Source organism: Herpailurus yagouaroundi, unplaced genomic scaffold (genome assembly GCF_014898765.1).
Source record: "Herpailurus yagouaroundi ecotype Mexico unplaced genomic scaffold, PumYag 182, whole genome shotgun sequence".
Lineage (NCBI taxonomy): Eukaryota > Metazoa > Chordata > Mammalia > Carnivora > Felidae > Herpailurus > Herpailurus yagouaroundi.
The window spans coordinates 23,642,223-23,662,109 of NW_024412413.1; the positions used below are offsets into that span (position 1 = coordinate 23,642,223).

Sequence of the window (19,887 nt, forward strand, 5' to 3'; positions counted from 1 at the left end):
GATAGATATATAGAGGTAAGCATGGGGTTTAAAGAACAAAGTTTGGGGCACCTGAGTGGCTCAGCCAGTTAAGCATCTAACTCTTGGTTTAGGCTCAGGTCATGATCTTATGGTTCATGGGTTTGAGCACTGTGTCAGGCTCTGTGTTGACAGTGGGGAACCTGCTTGGGATTCTCTCTTTCCCTCTCTCTCTGCCCTTCCCCTCCCCTGCTTGCATCCTCAATCTCTCTCTTTCTCTCTCAAAAATAAACTTAAGAGAATAAAGAAATATTCAGTTATAATAAAATAATTCTAGATACACACATGGTGTCACTGATTTGCACTATATTCTATTTTTTACAGCATGTAATACACTTACATCATTCTACAATTTTTTTTTTAAAGTTTTGGCATTTGTGTACTTGTGAAGTCCTTTTCTTTATTCACAAGTAATTCTATAGACTTTCATGATAAAGTCAAATAATAACTTCTATATGTTTAAAAGTTAAACCAGCACCAAAGTTACAACTAAACTGACAAATTTCCCCAAGTCCATTGATATGCAAATGCAGGGAGAATAAGGTTCTCTCTGCCTTGCCCTGGGCAGTTTCCAAGGAAAAGGCAGCATTTATCTTACTGGGGCAGCCCAGACATTTTCAGAGCACAAGCTAAAATCCCATTGTGTGGAGGAAATGGAGAGGCAAAAGATAACACAAATAATCTTTATTAGAATTCTCATTGAAAAAAAATACAGAAAACCAGTAAAAAAGAGTATAGGTCAATAGTCAAAACAGGTCAAGGAAAAATGTATGTACAGAAAAAAAGAAAAGTGAAATAGGTCAATCATCAACATTAAAATAGTTCATTTAGAAAAAAATGAAACTATGAACCCAACCAAGGCATTTAAGCCACATATGGAAAGGAGGTACAACTAGACATTCTAGAAGAACTCTTTGCTCTCTCAAAGGTTCTGTTTTTGGACCAATGTCTAAAGGGGGGGTCTAAAGGGGGGGTGGGTGGGGAGGGGAGGGCAGGGAAAGGGGAGGGGGAGGAGAGTGGGAAGAAAGGGAAGAAAATAGAAAAACAAATCTCACGGGCTTTTTTTTTTTTTTGTTCCGACATGCTCAATAATTTGCTAGGTCCTGTATACATTTCTTCATTTAATCCTTACAACAACCTTGCCAGCCGTGTTACTTCTCCCAATCTTAAAGATATAGAGTGAAAAGACTTGCCCCGGGCTCCAAGTGGCAGAGAGGAGAACCTGACTCCACCCTGAAGCCCTCCTCCTTCTCCGACAGTGGGTGTTTCCCTACCGGAACTACACCTGTACATGGAACTGGCCTGGTGGATTTACGGATCTGAGGAGGCGTTGATCTAGCCCATGCAATGTACACCCTTTTGGAGCTTGGGAGTAGAGCAATCTGGACCACATTTCCAAGAGGTCAAGTCTGACTTGACAATTCCTTCTTTGTGTCAGAATAAAGACTGCCACAGGAGAAAGAAGCCATGGGAGGACTGATCGCTGCCTACCAGACTGGTAGGCTATTAACAGTTCTCCTAGAGCGCATTGGATAATAGGACACGGAGAAAAATGTATGATAAACAGAAATGTGCAAACCCGAATGTGCATGTAAATCGATGATTACGAAGATGAATCAACTCTTGTAACCTAGATTCCTTAGCTGTCAAAAACCTAAGGATAAAGAAACTCAAAGAGACACCAAACATGTAGCAGAGCTATGCACTAAGTCATTTCTCCATCATGTTCACAGCTGCACAGGCTACCGTTTTCTATACTGATGGCCCCTTCTTAGTTGATGATTTTTCACAATGTATTTCATGGCTTCCATCCCTACATGAGACTTTATTACTATCACATAGGAATAAAAAGCCATAAAGCACTAGAGTGAATTTATCTTGGTCGGATGCAAAACTTATTTTCTTCACATGACTTCACAACCATTTCAAAGCTAACCAATCATTTCATGCTACATTAAGGAACATTTTAAACTACACATAAGTGACAGGAAGCACACTTAAATTGTGACATCACAAATTAACAAGAGTTTATCCTTCAACGACATTCTTAGCTACAAGGACCAGGAAACAAGACCAGAGACACTCAGCGACACTCAACCATTGAATTCACCAAAAACAAAGGACACTGGGAAGAATTCCTGCAGAAAAGCTCATCACTTTGACATCGGACTCGGAAACACATGAGGAAAGACAGAAGACAGACAAATCACTGATACGAACTGAAACCAGGGGATTTATGTTAAGCCGCTTGCTTCACCTTCTTCCCCAGGAAGCTCTCTTCCATGCCCACTGCCAGCTTTCAGACTTTTCATTCTGGGGCAGGTGGAGAGGGGGAAACTTAGCACCTGCTCACACTAAGTCAGCATTAAGCCTTCTACACCTAAATAACAAAACAGAAAGAAAAAAAAGAAAAAAACCCTACAACATACTAAGAGACCACAAGTGCTAACTGCCCATCTACAGACCTTCATGGAGGCTGACACCATCCCCCCACCCACATCTATAGAAGCCAGGGTCTATGCCAGAAACAATCCGGTGCACTAAATCTCCCAGGGATCTAAATACCTCAGGCCCAGAGCCCAAGAACGTTCTTTATGCTGCATTAAAGTGACATTGCTCTCAGAGTTATTAATATATTGATAAGTGACCACACTGAAACCCAGTTCTCTGTGACCACTGATAAGCCAATGCCATAAGTTCGCATGGATTTTCCGGCCTTCCAAAAATAAACTCAGAATGCCTATTTACCACCTCCTAAAAGAGTGTCCCAGACTAATAAGAACTTCCCTCTGCTTTTTAAAAAAAATATCGTATGATTCAAATTCAAATAAAAGAAACAAGAACTTGAGTTCCTCATTAGGAGTAAGGTCTAGGCAAGTTATTTCCACTTGGAGGTTACTGTAATGAAATCTTGGTTTGTGTGAATCACAGGGAGGAGACTGGAAATAGTTAAATGATAGGAAGTGCATACATAAATTCAATTATCATGCATGAAACATGCAAATGATTTAAGCACTGCATCTGAAACTCTACTTTATATTCATTAATCTCAGGTTGCACTTTTGAAGGAGAAAGACATGCTAATTGGGTCCAGATTAATGCACTCCCAAACCTCTCCAATTTGTTTTTAGGTGAGGGTTAAATGATATGTATTAAAATAAACACAGCTGCTCATCTGCCTCCACCTTCCACCTCCCCCACTCCACCTCTACCTCTGCCCCCAGCTGCCTCCCCTCCCCTACCTCACCCACCCAGCTGCTTCCCCTCCCCCACCACACCTCTCTTCCTGTAGGAAAGGGATTACAAAGCCCTAGCATCTTCTTTTTGAAAAGACATGGAAGAAGGAGCCTGTCTCTTGGCCTTTTCTATACTTGTCCTTTCTCTACAAGCCGCCAAATTCCAGAAAGAGCATCAATGGAACATCAAATCCTGATGACGCCTAACCGTGGCATCCAGAATGTGCACAGATGGGCAAGCGGCCCAGCGTTTCCATGGACAGTGGGTTCTTTCTACAAGCTTGGGCCTGAGTCTCTGGTAGGTACTGAAGGGTAGTTTCAGACTGTCCCGGCATATGCTTGCTTGAAGCCAGAGCTGCTGCAGGTTGACATGGCGATCCTGTGACTCGGTTACGTGGGGAACTAGAGAACTGAGGGAAAGCTTGGGGTTTGGGGTTGCTGTTCTCCAATGTGGCTCACTCGGCTAGCAGAAACTGGCATAAAGCCGAGGGCACTCAAAGGTCTTTGGAAAGGATCCCTCGCTTTCCCTTTTCCTCCTCCCTGGCAAAATTATCCTCAAAAGAAGAACATTATTTACATCTTTACTTATTTGTTTATTTGTTTTTCTTTTTTGGAAACATAAGTGGGACACAAAGAAATAACATGTTTTGGGGAAAATCTTATCTTGTGAATAATGATGCTTTTATAGTAAAATATTCTTTTTTTTTTTTTTTTTTTTTTTTTTTTTTTGGTTTCTTGGACCTGGTCTTTAGAAAAATAAAACAAAAGAAGAGGAACTATGGCCTACTGGGAACAGATTCGGGCACAGAGGCCGGATGGAAGGGTCCTCTCCGCAGGAGCAGCCACCATGGAGTTAAACCAGGCACGGGGGGGAGGAAAAAAAAAGAAGCCTTCAAACTAATTTCACACTGAAAGTGATGTTTAATTTGAATCATGCTCTTCCCAAAGGGAAAAGGTTAGTCTCATCACTGGGCTCATATCCTCCTCCCCCTTCTCCTTTCCTATGAATTGAAAATTCAGATTGACCATTAATCATGATGTGACACATTCTTTTTTTCCTGGTCCAAAAATCAAATGAAAGCCTCAGACCACATCTGAGAAGGCATTGGCCGGCCAAACCTCCCGACCTATGGCACAACGGAGAGAAGACAAGAACAAGGGCACGTACACACACAGAGACAGAAATTACTGGACATCCACTCGCAAGCGAGACACACACACATACAGCGATTAACAGTCGTTGGCTCCGGAGCGCCTCTCCGCCTAAATTGATTTTTGCATATTTGCACATGTAAAATTAGTCATAGTAAATAACAACAAGGACGAGACTGATATTAAATCTGTCAACATCCTGACGAATGCTCTGAGCACTCTTTAGTGAGGAAAGACACTGAGGATAGTCAACGCTCCTAAAAGAGAAAATGATTATACGCTAACCAAACCCTAAGTACAAGCTAAAGATATTCACTTCATGAAGCCATTCCTCAACTAGCCCCTTGGCACTTGCTGGAATTATTCGCAGCACGAGCTCTACTTTCTCATTTTCTGCTGACTCCATGTGGGTAATTTCTTTCTCATGATTAAAAGTGAGCTTGGCAGATCCTTCAAAGCGTGGCTCTAGGTGTGGTGGGGCTCCCGTGCGTCCTTTGTCTAAGGCACGTTGCTAATAATTCATCAGTGGATGGGCAGGCCAGGGGAACAGTCACGCACCTAAAATGATTTTTTTTTTTAAAGGCAAACTTTATAGATATCTTTACATAAACATATTTTTACATCGAAACATGCAGCCGACAGATGAAATGAACTGTTTACCTTGGAAAAGAATAGGCAGGCTTTTCTCTCCCAAATAATCACTCCGGCCTTTCTGAATGTCATCCAAAAGCGATTCTGCTTCCTTGGACTTATCCAGCATCTGAGGCAGTGAGATAACCCTCCTAGCACTGGCCTCCTTCCCCGGCCCTTCATTATTAGCCTCCTGGTGGGTGAGATAGAATACAGTGAATGTAATAACCGTACTTCACACAACAGGCTCGCTCTCTCTTTTAAATTGAAAATCCCCTTATTACAAAACAAGGGGTGTTCTTTTTCTTCTACCTTTAAGTAGGACTGCCACATTCATTGCTTTTTACAAAAACGCAGCTGCTTTTTAAGCTACAGATAAATAGAATCTGCTAGGCGGTAATTCGACTCAGTCTGAATGCATTATTTTCTAAGACACTTTGGCGAGGGGCTTTTTATTATAAACTGGAATGAACAAGGAAAGTCCTTTTCTCTTCTAATTATGAATGTGTTTTGTTCCCTACTATTAACCTACAATGTCAGATTGATCTTCTTCATCTTCGTCTTCCTCTTCTTTTTCGGCAGTCAGTTCAATAAATCAACATTTTTTTTTTTTCTGGAAAATTAGAGGGCTGATGATTAAGTCTTCATGAACTCCAATGACAAAAATAAAAATAGCACAAGGGATAAGCAAATGCAAATGCAGGAAGCACAAATAAAGACAATGAAGGGGCCCTCTGATGTCCAAGGTGATGAATCCTGTTTTGACACTAAGTTAACATAAAGGGGATTTACTTGTTAATTTCATCGTAATTAATGTAATTTTAAGAAAATTGAGCTTTCAAAGCATTTGTGTAAAGCTGATCTTAACATATTCATTCACTTAAAAAGGAAGAAGATATGATAAAAGGGTAACATTTTCACATAGTGTGCCCAAACCTCTTGTGTTTCTTGTTTACTTGTCCATTACGTGGGGTACTTGGTAATTTTATCAGTCATCCCTCACCTCTGGAAGCAACCCGATGAAGAATTAAACAGAAGAGGAAACATCGTGATAAAGCGTATTCAATTTGAATTTCTGCTGACATTGCTTTAACTCCAAAGATGAACACTGAGAAAAATGGTGTCTTCTTAATAATATCAAAAGCCAGTCTAGAAACTCCATTAGCCCAGGTGTTGGTTTAATTTTGATCCCCATGTTGATATTTCTGACTATAATATTACAATAGGCCACGGTGGCTATGCTCTATGTCTATATGGATATACTGTCTAGCCAAAGGGAGGAAATCCCATGGGGTATCCGCGGGGTTCCAATTAAGGAAACATAAATACTACTGCAACCCCAACAATAAGTGGAGATCGCCAGTATATCACAGAGGCACAGGCAGGTGCCCGCTACTAAATCTATAGATTTAAAGCTGATGCCATCAGTTCCCTTCCTTCAGCAGTAATGGAAAGCAAAGTGTGGGAGATGAACTGTGTGTGGCAGATTGTTTCGGAACAATTTATCCTTGTTTAGATTATTTTGATTTATTTAGATTTATTTCCAATAAGGATGATAGTGGGAATCGAAGGAGACCTGTGCAAACATAAAGATTTTCCTGGAAGAACTCTGGGCTGGGATCACATGCATATTCAAGAGACCTCAGAGAAAGAGAGAGAGAGAGAGAGAGAGAGAGAGAGCTTGAAATCATCTTTCCATCTAAAGCCATGCTGCTTTTCCTGTGGGGTTCTGTTTGAAATTTTTAAAGGGGGCTATTTATTGCAAGTGAGATGCAGTCTGAATTTCCAGAACACCCACTCTAGGAAGAGATATATTTGCAGTGAACGGTGGTGACTGAGCTTTTGAGATTCTACCACTCTGCTGAAGATTTGAGTCCTTTCTGTCTTCTGATATGCCTGGGAACAAAGGAGGCCCCATCAGGTGGCCAGCCTCAGTTTCAGGGACTACTCCATGCTGTGGCAACAGAAGCAGCCCGGTTTACCTGGAATAAATAACCAAGCTCCTTCCCTGAGAAACAAATTGGAGCGTATTAGTTATCACTGTAAGAGCGAAATTGAATCCTCGGGCATCGACATCTCCATCGAGCCAAGGCCACAATAACAAGCCTGCTTCGGCAATCATACGTGTTTATTTTTGTAATATTGATATGTGAGGCAAATAGAAGAAGAAAAGAGACCTTAATTGAAGGAGTTCAATCCTGATTTAGAAAACATAATATTTGGAGAAACAGGTTTTGCTGGGCTACTCACAAAAATACCTTTGCGTCTCTGCCTCCCTCAATCCATTCTTTCACCCCGATAAATCATTAACTCGGACGAAGGAAGGGGAGATTAGGCGGGGCAGAATGTGAACTTGTGAGGACAGCCTGTAATCGCCATCTTCTGCCGCCTGTGGTACTATTTTCAGGTAATAAAAATTACCTTATGTGAAAATGATAGAAGCCACTAGAGGCAGAACTCGGCGCCCTTTATCAAACTTTCAAAACAAGTAAGTAGCTGAACAGCAAGCTCGAAAAGAAGAATGCGCTGTCGCAGGAGGCACAGTGGGATGGCGTTTCAGCAGCCGGGTCTCCTTTGATTCTCTCTTTGAGAAAAGAAAAAGGAGGAGAAGCCCTGCGAGAGGAGGAAGGAGGTGACAGAGGAGGGGGAAAGAGGAAGAGGAAAGGTCAAAGCCCACTGGGTACGAGTTATTTCCTTCCTTTCCGTGTAAAAACAACTCTCTTCACACAAAGGCCCTGCTGCTCAGAAACAAACTCCGTTTCAACGGTCTCACGCCTCACTTTGCGCCCCGCCCCCCTCCGTAAACCGAGTAGTTAACCCGTCTTCCCGGGGGGCCTCGGAAGAGCAAGGGTGGTTTTGAGCGATGCAGGCCACACCCAGGAAATAGCAGTTACCCAATAAGGAAGGACTAGTAATTAGTCTCCACCGCACTGCTAATCAGGCCTCTCATCCCCCTTACCCTCTCCACCTGGCAATTCCGCCTTCGTTCCCCAATCGCGCTCCAAATCTAAGACTACCCAGCAAACCAAAACAAGCCATGGCAAATGGAGCCCCGCGCTGCCTCATGCCTTTGTCCCACCACATTCAAGTCACTTTACACTTGCAGTGGAAGGGCTGGACACCGATTTTGTTCTACCTCCAGGTCCCGACGGTAGGAAAGATCTTAAATTTTTTTTTTTCTTCAACGTTTTTATTTATTTTTGGGGGGGGGGGGACAGAGAGAGACAGAGCATGAACGGGGGAGGGGCAGAGAGAGAGGGAGACACAGAATCGGAAACAGGCTCCAGGCTCTGAGCCATCAGCCCAGAGCCTGACGCGGGGCTCGAACTCACGGACCGCGAGATCGTGACCTGGCTGAAGTCGGACGCTCAACCGACTACGCCACCCAGGCGCCCCAGTAGGAAAGATCTTAGAAACGGGAAACAGGAGGTGCCAACTGTACAATAATCTGAGCCCGCAGGCCGAGCCCCCTCTGTTCTGGGAGGGTTCCTGGGCAGAGCAAAGTCTGCAATCCACTGAGACCCTGAGGTCCCCAGGCAGAGCTGAGAGGCCACTTGGTTTTGGAGCTGCTTGGTGTCTTCCGATGCCACACTCAAGTTCGTGTGCACACCTTGCGCACCTCACACGCGCTTGCACGCGTGCACACAGGCGTATGCGCACCTACATGAACCACCGTCAGGAGCACCACACAGTTCCATTCAAGCGACTCACCCGGGAAGCCCTCACTCTGCCCCGGCTGGTGGTAAAAACGCTGCCCTGCACGGCAAACAGTGGGTAAGTCTGACTTTGCAAAACTGCCCGAATACCTCGTCTTTACTGAACAAAATACCAGCTACCCACACCCAGGCTGTAAAGGGATAACATGAGGACTGTTGTCCCTTTCCAGGTCAACATCTAGTAGCAAGATGGATTGAATTTCATATGACAAAATAGCAACTTCAAAAAACACCCATTCTTAAACATACTTTGTATCTTTTCTTTTAACTGTCACCAACTCCATTATTTTTGTTTTGTCAAATGAAAAAAAAATAGGCTATATTATGAAGATGAGCTTTTGCATAAGTCTACTCACTTTCTTTTAAGAAAAAAAAATACATTGCGGCACGTGAGTGAAAAAAACCAGCCTGTTCTTCATCCTCTACCCTCTAAACTTATTTTTTTTTAAACTTTTTTTCTGAATAGAGATGTTTGAAATGATCTCATTTCTATAAAGCCAATTATCTTATGATCAAACTTGACAATTAGTGTACAAGCAAACACAGACTCTTAGAAGGGCAACTTCAAAAAGATTTCTTCCTCCTGGTGGCTATTTGCCCATGAACAGAGAGAGGCTCCAGAAAGAGGCTCCAAGCCCCACTGACCACAGGACCTTCCGGCCAAGATTCTAATCACCGCTGCAGAAGGCAGGGCGCAGGCGATGGGTGGGAACAACAGTGTGTGTTGAATCTGGAGGAACGAGGAAACTCTGGTAGCTCCCCAGAATCACAGCACGGAGATGCTCTAAATATGAAAAGTAAGACAAGATTTCTGAACTCCTTGTCAAGGCTTCCTGACATCCAACACTTTTGTAAGGTCAAGAAACGTGTCCCCAGCTTCTGTTTTCTGTTCTCCGTCAGGGAACATGGTGACGAATGGGGCGGCCCAGCTGCCTTTTAGCGCGTCACACTTGGATGACTCCTGTCCTTACTGGGGGGCGGGTGCAGGTTGCTGGTGAAGAGTATGCCCATTGCGTTTGGACTCGCAGAAAAAAAAAAAAATCAAAATCAATTTAACACAAAAGAAATGCGCATAGGTTTGCCCCTTTAATATTCTACAGAGTGCCTGTGATATAGTTAAGTTGGAAAAGTTTCACACGATGAAGATTACTGAGGCATAAATCACGTAGGTAAAAACTGTGGTGTAGGACAGGGATGAAATCTACAAGCTAATTACATTCAACAAGGGCTTCCGAAAAGACAACATGCCCACTAACCTTCCCATGCCAATATTTTGTTTTTCAAGGGGCAGTAAGTGCAGAAGTTTGTCACGGTTGTAGATTCCACAGTGTGATCCTTTAGCAAAACCTGAGAAGAGGGAGAAAAGATTAGATGCATGGATTTCTGTGCTGAATGGATGCCAGAGCCAAGATGCAAAGAATAGATAAGTTAGAGATGTGGAGGAACTAAATTTGAAGCCAGCCAGTAAAACGGATTGAACCTTATTACCTCTAGTCACTGAGAAATTCCCGAGACAGTTGGATGCAATTTGAAAAGGTCAGAAAAATATTTCCTGCACAGCATTACTGCTTCATGGTTTAAGGGTGTACATTTGTGAGATGCCAGCTCTAATCATTTTTATTGACTTTGCTTTCCAGAGACAGACAGACAGTCTGGGAGGCAAGACCAATAGATAAGAGAAAGGCAATCTTACAAATGAAAATCTCTTATTTTGTTCTCTCACTTGTGACTGTGAACAATCCCAAATCTTGCCCATTTGAGGACAAATTACACGAACTTCACAGAAGAATGACAGAATGATAAGAAAATCTAGGGAAATATTGCTGTAACTTTAGAGAGCCTGTCTCTTTTAATTGCTATTTATTTAGCCTCTACTATATGCTGAGCAAAGGTAAAGGATGCTGCACTTGAATCCAAGTGTGAATACTTAAAATGAAACACCATAAAATATACCAAGGTATGGACATTAATTTATTGTCAGCATTTCCTTTGAGGGATGGCTTCATGAAGAAGGAAATCCACAGGAAATGGTAAAAAGTAAATGGAACATACAAATATAGACTCAATGAAGGCTTTGTTGGGCTTCAAACCATTCCAAATACAAAGAAAAAAAGATTTGTCTTTTTACTTTAAATGCGACTTGTGTGCAATAAGAACCTTTGTTAGCAAATACGTTTGCAGGTTGATTGGTTGGTTTGTTTTGGCATGCAATTAGAAGTCAAAACTGACTTTTTGATATGGAATGGCATGATCCACTCTAACCCTTCAAAGGCTTAATTAACATCTGACTTTTCTGTCTGTGAGGGGCGTGTGTTTTTGAGGCAAACGCAAGACTCTTTTCTCTTGTTTAGTAGTGAGGCTGAAACTTTTTAGTGGCCTACAGACCCAACCGCAGGCTTTCTTACGATGTTCCGGCTCCACAAAGATGGCCTGGCAGCTCACTAGGGCTTTTCAACCAGCAAGATGGCTTTTCTAAAAGGAAGCCTTCGTCCTGATCCATGCCATGCCTCACAACCTTCAGGAGTTTCAAATTGTATCCTGTAATCAACGACCACCGCTACCAGCAACGGAAAAAGCCACTCACAAAATGGCTTTTCATACTCCCAGGTACCCCAAAGACAAGTGAAAAGGCCAGTTTTATTAGCTGGACATTTGAATTCTTGGCAGGGAGGATAAAAATATCTATCTTCCAAGTGACTTGTTTTCCTATATTACCTGAATGTCTGGCATTGGTTAGATACAAGCGGTACCGTTTGTTTGGATTTAAAATTATTTTTACCTTGTGCAACACGGTAGATTTAACCACAAAAAGTGTTTACGGACACTTTGTGATGGTACAGAGGCTTCCGGTGAATCACCCTTAAAACTCAAGGTTTCCACCTCTTCATTTCATAGCAAAAACACTATCTCACGTGTGTATCTCCTGATCCCCACTACCTAAGTTCTCTATGAGGAAAAATTCTGGACATTTCACCCAAACATTAATGTCATTAATAATAAGAAGAACAATCCTAAAAGTAGTATTACTAGTAAAAATGATAATGATAATAGAAGTAGTGACCATTAGCTGAGCATTTACTAATCTGCACAGCTTAACTTAATCTGCACAGCTAACTTAAATTTTTTTCCCCTTCCATATTACCCACGAGGAGCACGAGGCTCAAGGAGCTCAAGAAACTCATCTGGGTCAGAAAACTAGAAGGTATTGATGTGGAACTCAACTCCAGGCTTATGTGATGCTAGTCCCTATTATTCGAAGCCTTGTGCTTTGAAGCATGCCCCATGAGCATTACAGGACCCAGGGATGCAACTCCTCGCAGGTCACACAGCATTTCTGGGGCGTTGTTGAACCAAGTTTCATTGCTAATACAGACTGAGTCATGCCCACCAAGTATTTACTGACAGTCCACAAAATGCAGCCACCTTCCAGAGCTACAGGCTAACAGTTGTTGATAGATAGATCTCTTTCCTGTCCTTATGGAATTTAGTACATGAAGGGAATAATATACTCACAGCAGCCTCCTTAATCGCATTGCATGGTTCACCTACACCTAATAAATTTTGGAGCCTAATTGCACACAAATTGCTTTTCTATTTGAGTTGTCTTTGAATTATGCTCAGAGAAGAGCGAGAAGAGAAAGTTTCTTCTTAGCTGGGGCTGCACTGAGGTCGAATCCTTCTTTGCGCACAATCTTAGAAGGGGAGATGTGTGGCTATTTTGTTATAGTCACGGGCAAATAAGTGGCACGAGAAGAAAAGAATGAGGGGTCGCATAGGCTTATTAGCACATCAACTACGGCAGGTCTTTTATCTCATCAGAATGTACCGAACATAGCCAGGTTTCAACAAACTGTTGTTGTACCTTTAACTGACGATCATTTTTTCTAACCAGTTCACCAAATGTATCCCCAGCCCTGGTTCTCCCTGTTCACGGAGACGTGATGACTGTACATGGTGAAATGCTGGCTGCAGTCCTAGCACGCGCTGCCCAGGTACCTGTCTACACCTGTCTTTAGTCGGGGTGCTCTGAGCACCCCCCTGTCTGGAGGAGAGCCACGTTTGCTTGTCCGGCACCCTTGCAGAAGGAGACCTTTCTTCCCACCCTCAAAGGAAACCCTCTTCCTGACACAGCTGTCTTGGAGCTCAAGAGGTATTCGCAAGCAGCTGAGGTGCCAGAATGAAGTCATTGTGGAGGCCTCCAAGTGAAAGCATTTAGAAAATAGAAATGAAATTAGGCGCAGCAACCGAGAGGTGGAGAGAGGAGCAGGAGCAGGTGAAGAGGGGGCTGGGGCACAAAATGAACTTAAGTCTGGAGTATCAAGCCCCCCCCCCCCCAGTGCTTGATTCTTGGGTTTCCTTAAGTGCTGAGCAGGACAGAGCACAATTCAGAGGTTGGGGAAACGGGGGGGGGGGGGGGGGCTTTTCCTTGTGCCTCTGACAGTGCTTGTGGACAAGAGGGGCCTAATTCTTAACCAAGGGAGACATGTAAACTACCCTCCAAAGTGATCTAAGTTTTAGTATCTCATGTTGAGAAATCATTTCTTTAGGCCTTGCTTATCTTCCAAAGAAGATGCCTGAAAAAATATTTTTAAGACAGGTTAATTGGCTAATTTCCTTTTTTTTTTTTTTTAACAAAATTGCAACCTATTTTCAAAACAAAGTACAACAAAATACAAAAACAAAACGCTGTAAAGAAAAAGCTGGAAGAAAACATCAAACTGGCTAATTATATGAAATTCCTTTTTTACCGGATTCTTTCTTTCAGCAGAAACTCAGCTTCAGGCATTAATATTATTAGAATGAACTTTCCAGCAATGATGCTAAGAAGTGATGACACACAATTAAAATATGGTATTTATAGCAGTAAAGCAGTTACACCTCAGATGCCAAGAGAATGAAAACAGCTTTTCCCTTTCTCGTCCCTGGATCAAACATAGTCGTTTAGCAATTTCTAAAAAGACCATTATTAGATTTTTATTTTAATTATTCTTCCAACACTTCAGTGTCACAATGTTAAATGCTTTGTGTACCTGGATGTCCTTCTCGAGAGGATTTTGGTGGCATGCAAACCCAAATGCTATCCCAGTCCATTTTCTTTGAATTATAGGAACCTCCAGAGTATATTCTTTCCTACAGTGGGAGATAGCGTGGCTTAAATTTTTCTGAATAATTTTCAAAATCAAATTTGGAAGTTTTCATGAGAGATGATCCTCCCCGGTGGGTGATATGAAGCATAACCTAAGGGGAAAACATGAAAATAATTAGCATAAGATATATTAGCATATAGATGCCTTTGAAATAATAAACAGCAGAAAACCAAAACGCTTATCCTCAAAAGAAAGTTATGAGAAAATGTGAAATTAATATACACTTCTTGCATGACAACCTCAGCCTGAAAGCCAAACAGAATATTCTCTCATTCAGTGAAGGATGTGATGATCAGGGAGATGGAGAAATTACCCCCAAGCCAATTCTCCTGTGCTGTTTGGTTCATTGTCACGACATCACTATTCTCTATTTACCTTTACCCCATGCTACCCTTTCCCTTTTAGACAGGAAAAAAAAAAAAAAGAAAAAAAAAAAAAAAGAAAAGAGAAGAAAAGAAAAGAAGTGTCTTCCTTTTACTTCCTCTAAGAGAAACCACCAAGCAGACAGATCCAATATTCTTTCTCTTGTTTTTTCCCCTCCTTTGGCTACCTTTCTATCTTTCCCTAGATGGCATAAGAAATGCCAGGCCTGGTAATTCAATTATCAAGAGGACCCAAGGAGCTTTGTGAAAAGGGGGTCAGGACTTTGCGTTTGTTAACCATGGACCAAAACCACCACTGATTATTTTTATTTATTTATTTTTTGAGAGAGTGGGGGAGGGGCGGGTGAGAATCTTAAGTAGGCTCCCCACCCAGCTCAATTTCACAACCGTGAGATCATGACCTGAGCTGAAATCAAGAGTTCGATTGCTTAACAGACTGAGCCACCAGGTGACCTGATTAAATTTCAAGTTGGGACAGCCTCTCAAGGTGGTAAGCTTGCACGTTTGGTGTCAGTGGAAGAATACGGTCTTTGAAAGCAACTCTCACTTAAAAATCTGATCTGAGTAACCTTGGAAAAGTTCCTTAAACACAACAAGCTTCATATTTCTCTTTCTACAAAATAGTGATAGTGTTATCTATTTTTCTAGATAGTTGTGACAAGTAGAGGTTAATAATAAATACCTGGAATACAGCAGAGACTCAGTAAAGGTAGCCCTATTCCCTCCTCGATGACTTTCGTGAAAACTCCATAAATTTTAAATTCTGGGATTTGGTAAGCCTACTTCCCCACCCCCACTTTGCACATATGCAGATGAATGTATGGTCTAAAGAGATTTATTAAGGAGAGATGCCACAAAATATGATGTTTTGTTCTGGATCTACGGGATCCAACCACACCTTAAAGTATCTGATCTGGGTGAATTCCCTGAAGAAGCCCCTTTCTGGACTGTCATAACACAGTCAATGTCCCTACATCTGCACCCCCATCTACATTATTTCAGTTCTTATAATATTTAGTTATTTTTGAAGGCTTCAGTACAGCATTTAGGACACTAAGAAAGGGTCCTTTGCCAATCATACCATTCGACTTTCTCGATTTGTTTTCAACTTTGAACTTTTGATTGAAGCTAATTACTTAAACATTGTGTGGGTTGGTCTCTTGGCATTTAAAAGGGGAAGGACTCATTCTTTACAAAATATGGAATTCTGTAGAGATTTGAAACTCCAAACTTGGTTTAAGTCACTTCATTCTCTTTCTGTAGAACACAGATCTTGAACTTACCCTTCATTTTCTAATACCTGCTGCTATGTCAACAGCTACATGTCCAGCAAAAAAATACCACTCGATTTCTTGAATGTTTATATTTCCTCATCAATACCTAATGCACTGCTGACACATAGTAATGAGATTGGGATGGAGAAAAACCCTCATGTAAGTTTTTTTTGACAAATATGCTACCTGGTTGAGTTTGTGATAAGCATGTTGCCGAGACGATTTAGCTGCTTTGTGAGAGCACAGATTGTCCTAGACTGTTCTTCTGTTTAGACTTATCTCACTGACCATACATCTTGAGGCAGACATCATTTGCAGGACATTCCTGCTGAATGTCCTTTAATCTTTATCTTTTTTTTTCTCCTCTCAGGCCTACTAGGGACTCAGTTTATTGCCCTTTTAGGGCCAGTTTAAAAAAGAAAATGTTTAGAAAGACAAAGCCCGGTAAATAAACCAAAAGCTAGTTTCCTTTGGCTTTTGGGATTTGAAAATGTTTTGACTGCCTGCACGCTTTCTGGGAATGGCTCCTCTGGCTATGAAGGAAAAGGGCCTGTTTTACAAATCAAATAAATACATATGTATACACAAGGTATTCTCAAGGCTCTACCAGTCACAGGATGGGAAGGTAACACATGTTCTCTTCTGCAATTTGAAAAGGATTTGAGACTCTACCAATTTGTTCCCAAAGGATATTCTGACTTCTTACAGGACCTTATTTTAATGCTAATGATGTGCAGATGTGTTTGTTCTATGTTATTTTCAGAGTTTAAAGCCTTTCCAGGTGAGTAGCAGGGAATGGGCAGGCCTGTCTTCCAGCAAACTCTGTACCCTTTTTCTGTTTTGTCGACCCACCCAAATCATTCTCCCCAAAGTTTCTGCTTTCAGAACTTAGGGTTCTGTTAGGGCTGGATAAAATAAAAATAAACCTTCCAAATCAGCCCTTCGATGGTTATTTTTAAAATTCAGTTGGTAAGCTTTTCTTCATTTGTTTCATATGTGGTCAAAATATTTTCTCTTCATTTCCACCACAGCAAAATAGTCAAAATCTCCAAAATTTACTTTGACGCTAACATTTCCTCAATTAAAAACATAGATGTGAAACATTAAATCTCCCACCAACCCTCAAGTATGTTCTTCAAATATTCTCAATGACTAGGAAAACAAGTCAAAAATAGCACTGTTCGTGTACCCCAGATATAAGCCCTTCGAGGATGAAGACGGCACCCACATGTGGGGTATATCGTGGAAACACAGCAATAATTAGTGGATAATAATAATAATGGCTGAGGCATTATCTCCTTTAGCTCTATTTAATCATCTGCTTCCATTTCCTGTCTTACCTGGCAGTGACTAAGCACTCACACTGCACCCACAGACAGTCCTTCCTGTTATCTGGAATGTTTTGTCAACTGCTGAACTGTTGTTTCAGTAGGAAACTGGCATATTCCCATTTCTCATCCCATCCAACGACACAAATAATTTGTAAACATCCATGCCTCATTTATCTCTCGCTGTAAAGCTGTTAGACATATTTATGTGGAGTCCTGGTAACACTGCAGTATTAGACATGTTAATGAACAGACTTGCTCATCCCTAGAATTTTTTCTTCATCGAAATCCATGACCCAAGCTACTGAGATGGCCTTAAGCAGGTAAGTGGAAAAATAAACTGTGGCACATCCAGATAATGGAATATTATTCAGTGCTAAAAAGAAATGAGCTACCAAGCCACGAAAAGACATGGAGGGACCTCAAATGCATATTATTAAATGAAAAAAGCCAATCTGAAAGGCTACATACTGTTTGATTCCAACTATATGATGCTTTGGAAAGGCGAAACTATGGACATGGAAAGAAAATCAGTGTTTGCCAAAGGTAGGGTGAGTAAAGAGGTGAAGAGGCAGAGCACAGAGGATTTATAGGGTGACAAAACACTCTGCATGATATTACAATGATAGATAGATGTCATTATGCTGTTTGTACAAACCCACAGAATGTACACCACCAAGAGTGAACCCTAAGGTAAACTATGGATTTGGGTGATTATGATGTGTCAATGTAGGTTCATCCTTGGTTAAAAAAAGAAAACAAGCACCTTTCTAGCAAGTGATGATAACGGGGGAGGCTGTGCATGCGTGGAGCAGGGGGTATATGGGAAGTCTCTGTACCCTCCTTTCAATATTGTTGTAAACCTAAAGCTGCTCTAAAACTGTTAAGTCTTTAAAAAAATGCCATAACCCGTCATATTTCTGGCCTTGTCACATTACAGTCCTGATAAGAAAGCAGATGTTCTTAACTCTATACCCTGATTACCTGCTTGCTTTTCTGTCTGCTGCAAGAGCTTTGGGGGCAGCTGGAAACCAAGGTCTCAGAACCCTTTCCACAGTCACCAACTGGAGACATACAAGAGAGAATGTCTACATTCCTTAAGGTCAGGCTCAATCACTGATTAGTTCAAAAATATTATTTCCAAAATTTGTTCTCTGAAGGTGAGATATGCCTGCAGGTGTTATTAAAAATTGTCTGCAGTACAATTTTTGCACAGATCTCCCATTCATCATTGTGATATGCAATCTGAGAATCAGACTCTGAATCTTAGATCTGTCCTACACTAGCAACGTGATTTGTTTCCTCTGTACTTGCAATGTCAACCACAGAGAGTTGTGGGAAGAAGAAAACACAAAGGGAAGTGCCTTATAAAGTGTAAAGTACTCTGTAAATATTGTTAAGTGTTTTTTGGAGAAATGGTTATCATGGTGATGATGATAACGATGATGATGATTGTTACATGAGGACCGGTTGATTTCATAATGTATGAAACGGAAGGTATAAGGAAGCATTCTAGAGAGAGTATGGAGATAAAGTCCTGGAGTGTAATTTAAGAGAAACCTATGATTTTGTTTATCTGACCCTGAACGGAAAAAATCATGAGTTCATCCCAAAGTCCTTGTTTAAAATGGATTTCTCCAAGTTTCTTCCAATGTATTTGAGTATGTTTACAGGTAATGGTTGCCATTATTGGGGTTTGTTACCATGTACTTAATTTGCTAAACATTTTGCATGAATTATCTCATTCAGTCAGTAGGGGCAAGGAATTGATATTCTACCAAATTAGGTAATATCACGAATGTATAACATATAAATGCATATTATATAAAAGGAATCAATAGAATTATGTAAGCCCCAAATAAGGCTATTTCATTTTTGAGTGGGATTTCATGGAACTGATAAATTTAAGAGAAGGAATGGAGGAAGACTGACTTGGGTATCTGGACTGACTGAAAGAAGTATCAGAAAAATGAACTGGTAAAATAATGTGGCCGTGTGGATGGACAACAGGAAAGGTTTCAGGGACATGCACAGGTCATGAACAAAATTCCCAATTCTTACTAGGATATGGTCCCTCTTCCTATGGAACACTGTTCCCCCACTACACAAATTATCCCTAAAAACTGCCATTCTTCTGAAGATTTATTAGTCATTGAATGCTATACACTGTCCACTTCCTGATGACCTATGTGTCTGGAGGTGATTTCACCAATTTGTAGGGGATTTACAATTCTATTTTGTCTTCTCCATTTCTTCTGGCACTCGCCGGGGACAAAGCATACACCACCATGGGAGGTCTGTGCTGAGGTACAGAAACCAATCTTTAATCTTAATTTAACCACCCCCAATTGGGCAGACACATTTGTTGCTGAAAGTTCTTTAATATATTTGGAATTCAGATCTAAATTTGAATATTCGATCCCCATTTGTGTCAGTAAGAATGAAACTTGAGTAACCATGAGTAAGCCAAGGTAGAATCCCCAGTACCAATTTTTCCGTTTAGCTTGACAATATGCTTTGGGATTGTTAACACAATATCCTAACTGGCATAGAAACCCAGAGTATTTATTTACAGCATTTATCATCATTTTTTCCCCCTTCCACAGAAGAGCCAAGTAGGTGGGCAAATCAATGGAGAGAGTAATATAAAATAAGAGAAGTGACTGCCTTTACACATTTCTACTTCTTAGAGTACAAGGGGAATACTTGCACAAAATAGCATATTTAAGAACAGCACGGAACTAATAGATCATAGTTGCAGGATGATTTTTGTTAAATGAAAGGATGCATAAATTCCTGAGATAACTTATTTTCCAACCCTAAAAGTAGCCTTTGACAACACACGGGGTGTAGAAGAGCAGGCCCAAGGGTTTGAATCTTGGCTCTGGCATGTCAGAGTATTTGTGCTTCAGATTCCCCATCCATAAGCTAGGGAGACAAACAGCCTCCACACAAAAGGTCTGTGAGCACTTGGACCAGTACCTAGCACGTAGCAAGTGACAG

General features: G+C 41.3%; 1 long non-coding RNA gene across 5 annotated transcripts in view; it reads right to left on the minus strand.

Annotated features, from left to right (window-relative positions):
• Positions 1 to 687: 687 nt before the first annotated feature.
• Positions 688 to 19,887, minus strand: part of LOC121040569 (uncharacterized) — a 100,231-nt gene continuing 81,031 nt past the window's right edge. For all 5 annotated transcript variants that reach the window (XR_005795358.1, XR_005795361.1, XR_005795359.1 and 2 more), the window contains 4 exons: positions 13,783 to 13,990; positions 10,009 to 10,099; positions 5,067 to 5,229; positions 688 to 4,964 (listed from right to left, as the gene is read on the minus strand). This is a non-coding gene — a long non-coding RNA (uncharacterized LOC121040569). The remainder of the gene's footprint in view (positions 4,965 to 5,066; positions 5,230 to 10,008; positions 10,100 to 13,782; positions 13,991 to 19,887) is intronic.